The following is a 13,016-nucleotide window of genomic DNA, read 5'->3' as shown; positions in this document are numbered from 1 at the left end:
GGAACTGAAAAAAATTGAGGGTAAGAGTTGCTTTTGGGTTTTGGTGGTTTCATTATTTCAAGATTAATTACTTTAATAATAAAATTTGCATTAATACCTTAATGGACTTTAGACTTTTTATCATGACCTGGCCATATTTGAGAAAATTTAGAATCATAATATTATTCTTGGGTCAGCAACAGATGTGTGCACAGCCATGCAGAGATAGGGAAAGAAATTAAGCCATGAGTCTGCAAAGGCATAAATATAGTTTTTATAATCGGGAAGTAATATTAGAATAACAACACATCTCTGTGTATTTATAGTGAAATTGGATCACATTTATGTGGATGATCCTCTTTAGACTGCTCCTTAGGCCCACAGGTCCTCACTTTACCTTACTATCTCTGCTAACCATGTTCCAAGGTCACAACATCCTTTAATTGTAAAGGGTTTTGATGAAGTGGGCTGCAGCCTCCGACCAAGTATGTTTACAGCTTGCACGTTCCTTCTTTCCCTGGAAACAGGTGTCTCCACTGGTTTGCTTATTGAAACTCATGGAAGCCGGGCATGGTGGCGCATGCTTGTAATCCCAGCATTCGGGAGTCTGAGACCGGAGGATCACGGTTCGCAGACAGTCTCAGCTACTTAGCGAGGCCCATTGCAACTCAGTGAGACCCTGTTTCAAAAATAAAAAAAACAACTAAAAGATAGGGCTGGGGGTGTAGGTCGGAGGTAGAATGCCCCTGGGTTCCATCCCCAGTACCGCAAAAATAAAATAAAATGAAAAGAAAAAGTAAACTCATGCAAGACAATGCATCAGAAGGAGCTGTCATTTACTCGTGTGTCCTCCAGTATACCACTATCATGTGAGATGTGTACCATGCAAGTTGGTTCTTGTCTTTTGCTCATTTTGATATTTAATTTTTAATTCCTTGTTGAGCATTCTTATATACCTCCCTATACATTTGTTTGGTTACTTCCTTAAACTATGTTGTCCTATGTGGGCCAGATCTTTGTGTAAACTGTGTTGTTTTTGGGTGATGCCAGGGTTGGAACTCAGGGACTCCTGCATGCTAAGCACTAGCTGTCCCACTAAGCTACACGCCAGCCCCAGGTGGAAACTTTGAAGCCATTGGTGCTTATTGCTGGAATGAGTGAAACAATTTAAATTTCTTTCAACACAAAACCTTGCTGGTGTTAATATTTGTTTTTGGTTCTGTTTTAATTATGTAATCTAAAATGTAATTGTCAGATAGTCTATAACATATGTGGGTCAGAATTGTGATTATATAATCACTCAAACCAGCACTTTCATCAAATATTTGGGAGTTTTTTTTTTTTTTTTTTTCAGAGTTTTTTTTTTAATTTTATTTTATTGGTGCACTGTATTCATACATCATAGTGGGATACAAACTTTTGTAGACATACATGCACACATCGCCCAGTCAGCCCCCACCCGATCCCCACCCCATTCTCTCCCCATCCCTCCCCATGCTTGGCTTAGTGGTTGACATCTAGTATTATAGCAATTTATCCAAAATTAAAAATGATAATCTCACATAACAGTTTCATTTGTCTGATACCAAGCTTTTGATGACTTAAAGATAACATTTCAATATTTCTTTTTGCTTTCTTTCTTACCAGAGAATATTTTTTTCTTTTTTTTAGGTGAAACTATCATATATTTATTTTTCAGAAAAAAATCTATCCTGATATGGAATATGGACTCTAGATACCCAAAACAGTCTCGAAGCAAAAACAAAGCTAGAAGATGTATATTTTCTGATTTCAAACCATATAAAGCTACAATAATTGAAACAGTGTAGTACTGTTCTAAAGGCAGATATATAGACCATTGGAGTTAAATACAAGCCTAGAGCTAACTTCTTCCCTATATTGTCAAGTTATTTTTGACAAGGTTTCCACGAAGATTTGGTGGTGGAAATAATAATCTTTTAACTAAATATTGTTGAAAAATAATAATTACATGGAAAAGAATAAAATTGGACCCTTACCTAATCCCACATACAAGTATTAACTCAAACTAGATAAAAGACCTAAATATAAATCTTAAGACTATAAACTTTTAGGAGAAAATCTGGGTCATAAAACCTCACAACATTGAAATTGGCAGTGATTTCTTGGATATGATTTCAATGGCACAGGCAACAGAAGAATATACAAACTCCCTAAAAAATAAAAGAAAATATTGTATATCCAAAGACAATGTAAACAGAGTTAAAAGTTACTAATAGAATTGGATAAAATATTTCCAAATGCTATATTTGAAGGTATATTAATATTCCAACTAGAAATCCTAAAAATTAACAACAATAAAGGCAAACAATACAATTTAGAGATAGGTAAAAGACTAACATAAATAATGAATCTCCACAGATAACCAGTCTTAGTTGTCTGTTGGATGGAAACTCTTGTTTCTCTGGTTCTGGTGTGTGTTACCTATTTCTTCTTTGTAGTTAATCTCTTTGAGTATTTTCTCTAGCGCTGGTTTTGAAGACATAAATTCCTTCAGTTTCTGTTTGTCATGGAAGCTTCTTATATCTCCATCTAATTTGATAGAAAGTTTTGCTGGATAGGAAATTTTTGGCTGGAAGTTGTTTTCTTTCAGAGTTTGGAATATGTTACTCCAAGCCCTTCTGGCTCTCATGACTTGGTTTGGGAAGTCTGGAGTGATTCTAATTGGTTTGCCTCTGAATGTCACTTGGCCCTTTGTTTTTGTTGCCTTTAAGATTCTCTGCTTGGCTTCCACATTGGTCATTTTGACAATTATGTGGCATGGGGATCCTCTTCTCGGATCCTGTCTAAAGGGAGTTCTATAAGTTTCCTGGATCTGTGTATCAACCTCTTGCTGTATATTTGGAAAATTTTCTGCTATTACTTCCTTGAAGAGATTGTTGATCCCTTTGGTATCACTTTCTTTTCCCTCCTCTATTCCAATTATTCTTAGGTTAGCTCTCTTAAGATGGGCCCATATTTCTTCAATGTCAGATTCCTGCTGTTGGATATCTTTTTCTAGATTAGAAACTATGCATTCATTTTTGGATTGCTCATCTTCTAAGAGCGAGATTCTGTTCTCCATGTGGTCTAATCGGTTGTTTGTGCTTTGAATTGAGGCCTTTACTTCATTAATTGCATCCTTTATCTCTTTTTGGCTCTCTCTGAGTTCTTTTCGAAGCACCTCTATTATTTCTACAGTTATTTTCCTGATTTGATCTTCTAGAAATCTCTGATTTTCTGTTTTATCAGGTTCTGATGCTGTGGGGTTGTGCACATTCATTACTTCAGTGTTATTCCTCTTTCCCATGATTTTGGAGGTTTGTGCCTTCTCTGGGTTCTTCCCTTGGGTCACAATGGCTTCACTTAAGGTGCTCTGGATCTCGAGTCTGTATTATCTCAGACCCCACTACTCCTTTACTGGGTTGTATCACAGAGTCTCCGACCCAGGGAGTCGATAGAGGCTGCTTTAAACTATGGGGGGTGTCAGGTTGCACGCTCTCCTATGGTGTGATATCTCTGCCACCACCACTCCCTCACTGGGTCAAGTCCCAGGAGGCACAATACTGGGATTTCTCCTCTGTGGCCCGCAATTTGACTCACTGTTCTTGAGTACGTAGATGTAGCTGTACTGGACTCGGTGAATTCACTGCTGCTGCCGCCGCCGGTGGCAATATGGCGCCTCTGCCACGCCCTCGGCCATGATGCTGGCGTATTTTTTCTTCTCTGGTTTTGATTTCCACTCTGAATCCCGGCAGCGTGTGCTGAGCTCAGCCACTGGGAGCTTTAAATGCTGTCTGCGCCGAAAGATCCCGCCTGGCTGTTCCGCATCGGCTCACCTCGGCTTGCTGTAGCCGTCCGCTGAGTTCACCGCTGCCGCCGGCAGTATGGCGCTGCTGCCGCGTCCTCGGGTGCGTGTGTCTCCTCTGTGGCCCTGAGCTCTGTTCTCAGTCCGCTTTCTCTCTGGAGCCTGGTGGTTTTTTTGTTTTTCTGGTGATGGTGTTTTCTGGCTATGAAAGGCGCTCTTTTTGTGGTAATGGAGATTGGTTGTTAGCGGGACTCTTAAGCCCCGCTTTTCTCGGTCGCCATCTTCCCGGAAGTCAATATTTGGGAGTTAAATGGAGTCTTATTATACTTGCACTAAGATTATGAGCATAAACCAGGAGTTAACTGGAAAATGCTCAGCATATAATCTATTGATGAACTATAGTAATGACAACTGCCCACACATCCACCTCACAATGAAAAAACTAGAATGTTTCTTTTGAAACTTTTTATTTTTTCCTGTCTCCCCTGTCTTTAAGAGATAACCCTCTCTTTGTGGTGATCATTCCTGAGATGTCAAAGAAATATAGAATGAGAAATAAGCAAACATCTCCAGACTTCATACTGTTGAAGTTTGCTCCTTTCTATTAACTCATAAAAATAGTATTGTTGTGTTTGTCATCTTTTGCAATTTTGTTTTTTACACACTATTGTTTCTAAGCTTTGTCCAGGGTGTCCTATACTGCTGCCACGCTCTCATTTTCTACATGTACATAATTTTACTCCACTGTAAAATTTATCGCAAATTATTTGCTCCTTCTCTCACCGATGAACTTGGTTGTTCTCTCAAAGCGTCCTTTTCTTTGGTGCTCTGTCTCTGCGTGTGCGCGGGGAGGAGAGTCTTTGGTGTATTTCCAGGAGAAGAACTGATGGATCACAGGACATACTAGTCTTCAACTTCACCAAAGAACAGAAAATTGTTTTCAAAGATATATTTTTTACGTTTTCACTTAAGAGAATATTACCCAAGATTTTTATTAATGGCAGTAAAAGTGTAAAATGGTATCTAATTGGGATCTTGACTCTCATTTCTCTGATTACTTACTAATCAGGTCGAGTATACAGCCTCACTGACTAGAGATCAATTCGAGAAGAGTTGTGTCTTGACAGTTTTGGAGTTTTTCTATCCACAATGACATACTTTTTTTTAAACTTAGGTTTTCTTTAATGATTCATGATAGTGTTTCTTCACATGAATCTTGAGAGATCTGTTTTTTAGATCATTGTACATATATGTGTAAAATGTGTTACATGTTTATTATGTTCTATAAATATATTGTCATTGTCACTGGTGGTGGTATAATTTTTAATAGTTTTATTTATTATTTAGTTGACAAAATTATATATATGTGATGTGAATATATATATATGATGTGCTTTTTTTTTCTTTTTTTTCTTTTTTTCTTTTTTTGGTGGTACTGGAGATGGAACCCTTCTACCTCTGGGCTACACTGCCAGACCTATTTTTTTTTTAAATTTGAAAACAGGGTCTCTTAAGCCATCAAGGCTGGCTTCAAACCTGCGTGATCCTCCTGTCTCCACCTCCCAAGCGCAGGGATTATAAGCATGTGCCACCATGCCAGGCGGAGTATGATGTGTTTTGAAGTATGTATAGATCATGAAAGTGTGGTTGTATGATTTTAATTTTTAAAAAAATGACATTATGCTAAATGAGATTAGTCAGTCACAAAAAATAAATCAAAAGCTCCAAAATATGCGAAAGCTAGGGATAAATAAGTCATAGGAGGAACTCTAGATGAAGGAGATTCTATAGATGAGAAATAAGGTGATCTGAGAGAATGGGAGGGTGGGAGAGGGAAATTCTCAAATGCATATGATGTACTTTAATAAATATATGAAAGTCAATCACTAAGCCAAACATGAGAAGGAGGGAGGGGGAGGGAATGGGGCGGGAATTGGATAAGGGCTAATTGGGTGATGTGTGCATGTATGCCTCTACCATCTTGTACTCCATTAAGATGTATGACTACAATGCACCAATAAAAAATTTAAAAAATATATTGTTATTGCTATATAGAAATTCAACTACTTTTAAAAATATAACCCTGCTTTCAGCCATATTATTATTTTTATTTGGTGCATTGTAATTTTACATCATATTGGGGTATAGAGTGTCAGACAGATACATGTACATAGTTCTTGGTATAATTTTTAACAATCTCAGAGACTTAGAGGCTTTCTGTGTTGATGAATATATAATTGGAAAGTCTAGTTTTTTCTTCTCAATTTTTTATGTATTCTTGTTTTTTGTTTTTTTTTTTTAAGAAAAACTACAAGTCTCCCTTCTATTTTTATGAGAACTTTGTTTCCTTTTCTCTCTCTAACTTCTACATATGAGAGAAAACATAATATTCTTGACTTTCTGAGACTGGTTTGTTTTGCTTAACACGATGCTCTCTAGGAGGAGCAGGAGGAGGGGAAAGGAGGTGTTGGAATTAAATTGATCAAAATATGTTATGTGCACATACAAATAAGTCACAATGATTCCTTCTATTGCACATAATTATAATGCGCTAATAGAAATTTTTAAAAGGAAAAAGTGTACTGACTAGGATTCTAGATAATATTGAATAGAAATAGTGTCTTACTTCTCTCTCTCCATATATATATATATTATATATATTAAAAATTTATATACATATACATATACATATACATATACATATATATGTGTGTGTGTGTATATATATATATATATATATATATATATATATATATATATATATATATATATGGTACTGGGGTTCCTGGAAGCCCTCCTACCTCCAGGCTACACTCCCAGACCTATTTTTATACTTTACTTGGAAACAGGGTCTCTTAAGCCAGTGCGGCTGGCTTCAAATCTGTGTAATCCTCCTGTCTTCGCCTCCCAAGTGCGGGGATTACAAGCATGTGCCACTAAGCCCGGCACTCCTATTTTTAAAGAGATTATTCTTGCTGTTATTCTAATGGCAACAATTTTGCTGTGTTTTGTTTTGTTTTGTTTTTTAGCAAATACCTTTTCATGATATTCAGAAAGGTCTAATCTATACCTGGTGTATCAGGAGTTGGTATTAAGGAGGTGGATTTTAACAAATGCTTTTCTGATTCTATTGAGTGATCTGCTTATGCCAGTCTAATTTAACTTACTTTTTTTTTTTGAGGTACTGGGGATGGAACCTAGGGGCATTCCACCTCCGAGCTATACCCCCAGCCCTATTCTTCATTATTTGAAACAGGTCTGAGTTGCAAAGGACCTTACTAAGTAGCTGAGGTTGTCCGCGAACCACGATCCTTCTGTCTCAGCCTCCCAAATGCTGAGATTACAAGTGTGCGCCACCATGCCCAGCTAAATTTTTTTTTAATATGAAAGTTTAAATCAAGGAAAGATAGAAAACAAAAAAAAAGCTCCCCCACAGATGGAGAAGTCCCAGAAAGAGTAAACCAACAGTTTATTCTTTAAATGTAAAGAACATACATGATATGTATTTTGTGTACACACATACACACACACCACTGAAATTCTTTTCTTTTTTCTTTTTTGTTTAGGATCTTATCTTTTGATTTGTGGGTAAGGTTAGGCTAACCTTCTTTCTTTTCTTCTCTGGTCTTGATATTAAGGTTAGGTTACCCTCATAGAATGAGTCAGAGACTATTCTTTTTGTTTTGGCTTTCTATTATCCAAAGTAGCTTGTTAATTTTGGAATTTTCTATTCATTAAAATTTCTAACATTTTCATAAAACACTGTTAAGTAGTTTGGTTGGTCTTTCCTGTGTGGCAATGTTTTTAATCACTTGGATAAAGTTTTTGAAAGGTGCTAGGACTCTTCCGGTTTCTGTTTTCTTGGGTCTCTTTCCAGAAGTTATGTTTTCCTTAGATTGTGTCCACTTCCTCAAAGCTTTCAAAGTTATTGGCACTGGATTGTTATTATAGCCATATTTCATTATAGACCTTTTCTGTATCATGTCCTCTTTTCTACTTGATAATATTTTTTTTTGTTCTGTCTTTTTCTTATTCAATTCTCTTTTTTTCGTTCTTTGAGAATTTGTTGTATTGTTGGGGTTTTAAATTTTTATTGGTGCACTGTATTCATACATCATAATGGGATAAAAAAGACTTTTGTAGACATACATGCACACATCGCCCAGTTAGCCCCTACCCAACCACACCCCCCCCGTTCCCTCCCCATCCCTCCTTCCCATGCTTGGCTTAGTGGTTGACATCAAGTATTATAGCAATTTATCCAAAATTAACAATGATAATCTCACATAACAGATTCATTTGTCTGATACCAAGCTTTTGATGGCTTAGAGATAACATTTCAATATTTCTTTTTACTTTCTTTCTTACAAGAGGATTTTTTTTCTTTTTTTATAATGTGAAACTATCATACATTTATTTTTCAGAAAAAATCTATCCTAACATGAAATATGAACTCTAAGTACCCAAAACAATCTTGAAAAAGAACAAAGCTAGAAGATGTACATTTTCTGATTTCAAACCTTATAAAGCTACAATAATTGAAACAGTGTAGTACTGCTAAAAGGCAGATATATAAACCAGTGGAGTAAAATAAGAAGCCTAGACATAAATTATTCTATATATGGTCAAGTTATTTTTAACAAGGTTTCCAGGAACATTTGGTGAAGGAAATAATAGTCTTTTCACTAAATATTGCTGAAAATAATGATTATATGAAAAAGAATAAAATTGGACCCTTACCTAACACCATATACAAATATTAACTCAAAATAGATAAAAGACCTAAATATAAATCTTTAGACTATAAACTTTTAGAAGAAAATCTGGGTCATAAAACCTTACAACATTGAAATTGGCAGTGATTTCTTGGATATGATTTCAATGGCACAGGCAACAAAAGGGTAGACAAACTTCCTAAAAAATAAAAAAAAATTGTACATCCAAAGACAATGTAAACAGAGTTAAAAGTTACTGATAAAATGGGATAAAATATTTCCAAATGCTATATCTGAAGGTATATTAATATTCCAAATAGAAATTCTAAAAATTAGTAACAATAAAAGCAAACAATACAATTTAGAAATAGGTAAAAGACTAAAATAAATAATGAATCGCCAAAGATAACCAATCTTAGTTGTCTGTTGGATGGAAAATCTTGTTTCTCTGGTTCTGGTGAGTGTGACCTATTTCTTCTTTGTAGTTAATCTCTTTGAGTATTTTCTCTAGTGCTGGTTTTAAAGACATAAATTCCTTCAGTTTCTGTTTGTCGTGGAAGCTTCTTGTTTCCCCATCTAATTTGATAGTTTTGCTGGGTAGGAAATTTTTGGCTGGAAGTTGTTTTCTTTCAGAGTTTAGAATATGTTACTCCAAGCCCTTCTGGCTTTTATGACTTGGTTTGGGAAGCCTGGCGTGATTCTAATTGGTTTGCCTCTGAATGTCACTTGGCCTTTTGTTTTTGTTGCCTTTAAGATTCTCTGCTTGGCTTCCACATTGGCCATTTTGACAATTATGTGGCATGGGGATCATCTTCTCTGATCCTGTCTAAAGGGAGTTCTATAAGTTTCCTGGACCTGTGTATTGACCTCTTGCTCTATGTTTGGAAAATTTTCTGCTATTACTTCCTTGAAGAGATTGTTGATCCCTTTGGTTTCACTTTCTTTTCCCTCCTCTATTCCGATTATTCTTAGGTTAGCTCTCTTAAAATGGGCCCATATTTCTTCAATGTCAGATTCCTGCTGTCAGATTTTTTTTTAGGTTATAAATTATGCGTTCGTTTTTGGAGTGATCATCTTCTAGGAGCGAGATTCTATTCTCCATGTGGTCTAATCGATTGTTTATACTTTGAATTGAGGCCTTTAACTCAATGATTGCATCCTTTATGTCTTTTAGGCTCTAAATTCTTTTAGAAGGTCCTGTATTATTTCTACTGTTATATTCCTGATTTGATCTTCTGGAGATCTCTGAATTTCTGTGTTATCAGGTTCTGATAATATGGGGATGTGGGCATTTATTGCTCTATTGTTGTTCCTCTTTCCCATGATTTCAGAATTTTGTGCCTTTCCTGGGTCACTATGACTTCACTTAGGGTGCTCTGTATCTCGAGTCTGTGGTAATCTCAGCTGCCACTACTTCTTTACTGGGTTGTATCGTAAAGTCTCAGACCCAGGGAGTTAGAGGCTGCACTAGACCGTGGGGTTGCCGGGCTGGGTATTTTCCCACAGGGAGCTGCAACTAGGGTGTGGTATCTCTGCCACCGCTACTCCTTCACTGGGTTGGACTGCAAAATCTCAGACCCAGGGAGATTATCAAAGTCCCTGGGCATGCAGTAGAGGGATTTCCCCTTTAGGGGCTGCAATTTCACTCACGGTTATTGTGCGTGTTGATCAGGAGCTGTTGAGGGCGCGGTGAACTCGCTGCTGCTGCTGGCAATATGGCACCGCTGCCATGCCCTCAGCCGTGAGGCTGGCACTGCTGGCAATATGGTGCCACTGCCACGCCCTCGACCATGAGTCTGGAGCTGCTGGCAAGATGGCACCACTGCCACGCCCTCAGCTGTAAGGCTGATGTATTTTTTTTCTGGTTTTGAGCTCCGTTCTGAGTCCCTGGAAGGCATGATGAGCTTGACCACTGCAAGTTTTAGACATTCTTTGTGCTGAAAGAACTGCTGAATTATACCTGAGTGATCCGCAGCTGCTCACTTCAGCTCCTTGTTTACCTTTCCTCTCTGGATCCTGGTGCTGTGAGGGAAGATGTTGCACGTGCGGCCCCGCTGCTACATTGTGGGCCTGATTTCTGGTCTCTGGTTGTTCTTCTAGTCTTTCTTTTTCTCTGTCCCTTGTGTTTACATTTTTTATTTCTCTGCTGATGGCGTTTTTTGGCTATGAAAAGCACTGATTTTGTGGCAATAGAGATCGAGTTTTAGCAGGGCTCGTAAATGCTGCTTTTCTCAGTCACCATCTTCCCGGAAGTCTCATATTGTTGGTTTTTTAAAGAGAAACTTTGAGGACTTACTGACTCTTATTGTACCTTTGATTTTTGGTCAGTTCACTTGTTTTTACATCTTTTATTTCCTTCCTTCTTCCCTCCTTCTCCTTGTATGTTTGGAGCTATTCTTTTCCTAATGCTTGATGCTGATGCTCAGCTTCTTCCTTTTCTAAACCTTTTTCTAAAAGGATTCATATCTACACATTTTGCCCTAATCACGATTTTGCTGGCATTCTTCAAAATCTGAAGTATGACATTTTCATTATCATTTGGTTCCAGCTGTTTCTTTACCATATTTTAAATCTACCAGTTATTTAGAAATGCTTATAAATTTCCAAATCTATTCCATACATTTAACCATACATTTTTCCCTACTGTTATCTCATTTTGTTGCATTGTGGTAAAGAAATGTGACCTGTATGTCATATCTAGTCCTTGAAATTGCATTGTGGCTTAATCTGGTGGGTTTATTTATTTATTTTTTTTGGTAAGTAGTGCTGCATGCATACTTAAGACAAATGGCTAATTTCTAATTGTTGCATGCAGAATTTTATATAAATCCAACAAATAATTGCATGTAATATTTTTAATTCCTTCTTTTCTTTCTTCCTTCCTTTTTTATATTGGGGATTGAACCTAGGGAAATCCTACTTCCAAGCTACACTTCCAGTCTTCTTTAATTTTTGTTTTGAAACAGGGTCTTGCTAAGTTCCTAAGGGTCTTACTAAGTTGCTGAGGCTGGCCTCAAACCTGCAATCCTCCTGTCTCAGTCTCCCAAATCCTGGCTCTTTAAATTTCTTTTCCATTTCCCCTGATAATGATAGTTTGAGGGCCCCTCTTGTCTTGCCTTAAAGACATACACATGAGACTTGTGAATCCCCGGGGTTCTTCAGCTGGTTCTTGGGGTGCTGGGTGGACAGAGGTTCTTCTGTGCTGGAGGTGGACACAGTATTGTGAGTACAGGGCAGGATTTTAGCACTGCTGGAGCAGGGCTCACTCTGCTGAGTGGCAGTGCAAGTGACCTGCTGGCCTCAGGGGACATTTCAGCAGTCCTGCCTGTGGGCTGGGCTGGCTTGGTCTGGGTTTGAGCTGAGGGAATTAGTTGACACCTTCATCTACAAATACTACTAGGGCCTGCACTCCGTTGGGCTCTGGGCAACTCTGGGAGCCTTTCAGGCTCCCCTTCTGCAGAGCCATCGAATACCTGTGAGAGCAGCATCCTCTGGGTGGAAACCCAGCATCCCTCATAGGAGTAGGGGAGGCACCCCTTCCTATAGGGGCATCATGCCACACCAGAAGACAAAGGAGCCATGGCCAGGGGTCAGGTCAGCTTGCAGAGCCTGCCTGAGGGGCATCTTAAACCTCTCCCTTCCCCCTTCTCCCTTCTGCAGGCCTCAGGATGTTGTCGTGGCACGGTGAGAAGCTGAAGTGGGCGTAGATACACCCCTTCCTGGGTATGGAGCACAGGTCAAGCTCCAAAGAGATTTTGAGCAGTGTTCTAGAAGAGAAACCCCTGCTGTTGAGTGCATTAATTCACCCCACGGGGAAACATTTGAAAATCAGTTGCTGACATTGGAAAATGAGCGAGCTGACATAAAAATGAGACCCCTTGATGCACCTGGAAGCCTTGGGCTTGGTCTACGCATAGCTCTGTGACCTAGCACGCGAGTGACTTGATCATGAGCAGAAGTGGCAGGGATCTTCCCCATGTGTCGGCTCCTACAGTCATCTGTAAGTACCATCCACACTTACAACTGTAGGGAGGTAGTGTTGCTATTTTATCTCTACTAGATCTATTTGCTATGTGATAAAGAAGCCCATATAGTTTATATAATTCATATCACAACTTTATTTTTAAAAACATTTTCATAACATTTCTCTCCTTTTCCTTTCCTTCCTTCCTTCCCTTTTCTTTTTTTTTTTTTTTCCTTTACAGTACTCTGAGCTACACCCCCCAGCTCTATTTTATTTTTTATTTTGAAACAGGGTCTAAGTTGCTGAGGCTGGATGTGAATATGCTATCCTCCTGGTCTCAGTTTCCTAAATAGGACTAGGGGTGTATCTTGGAGGTAGAATGCCCCTGGGTTTAATCCTCAGTACCGAGAAAACAAAACTTGGAGAGCCATGGCTTTCCCCAGCTTGGAGGGACCTTTGGGGCTGATAAAGACCAACCTCCTCAGACACACTGGATTCCTGCACTCTGTGGGGAGGTATGCAGCCGATGGTG

Source organism: Muscardinus avellanarius, assembly GCF_963383645.1.
Source record: "Muscardinus avellanarius genome assembly, chromosome: 4".
Lineage (NCBI taxonomy): Eukaryota > Metazoa > Chordata > Mammalia > Rodentia > Gliridae > Muscardinus > Muscardinus avellanarius.
The sequence above is the reverse complement of the archived record's forward strand: the minus strand, read 5'-3'. Positions refer to the sequence as shown.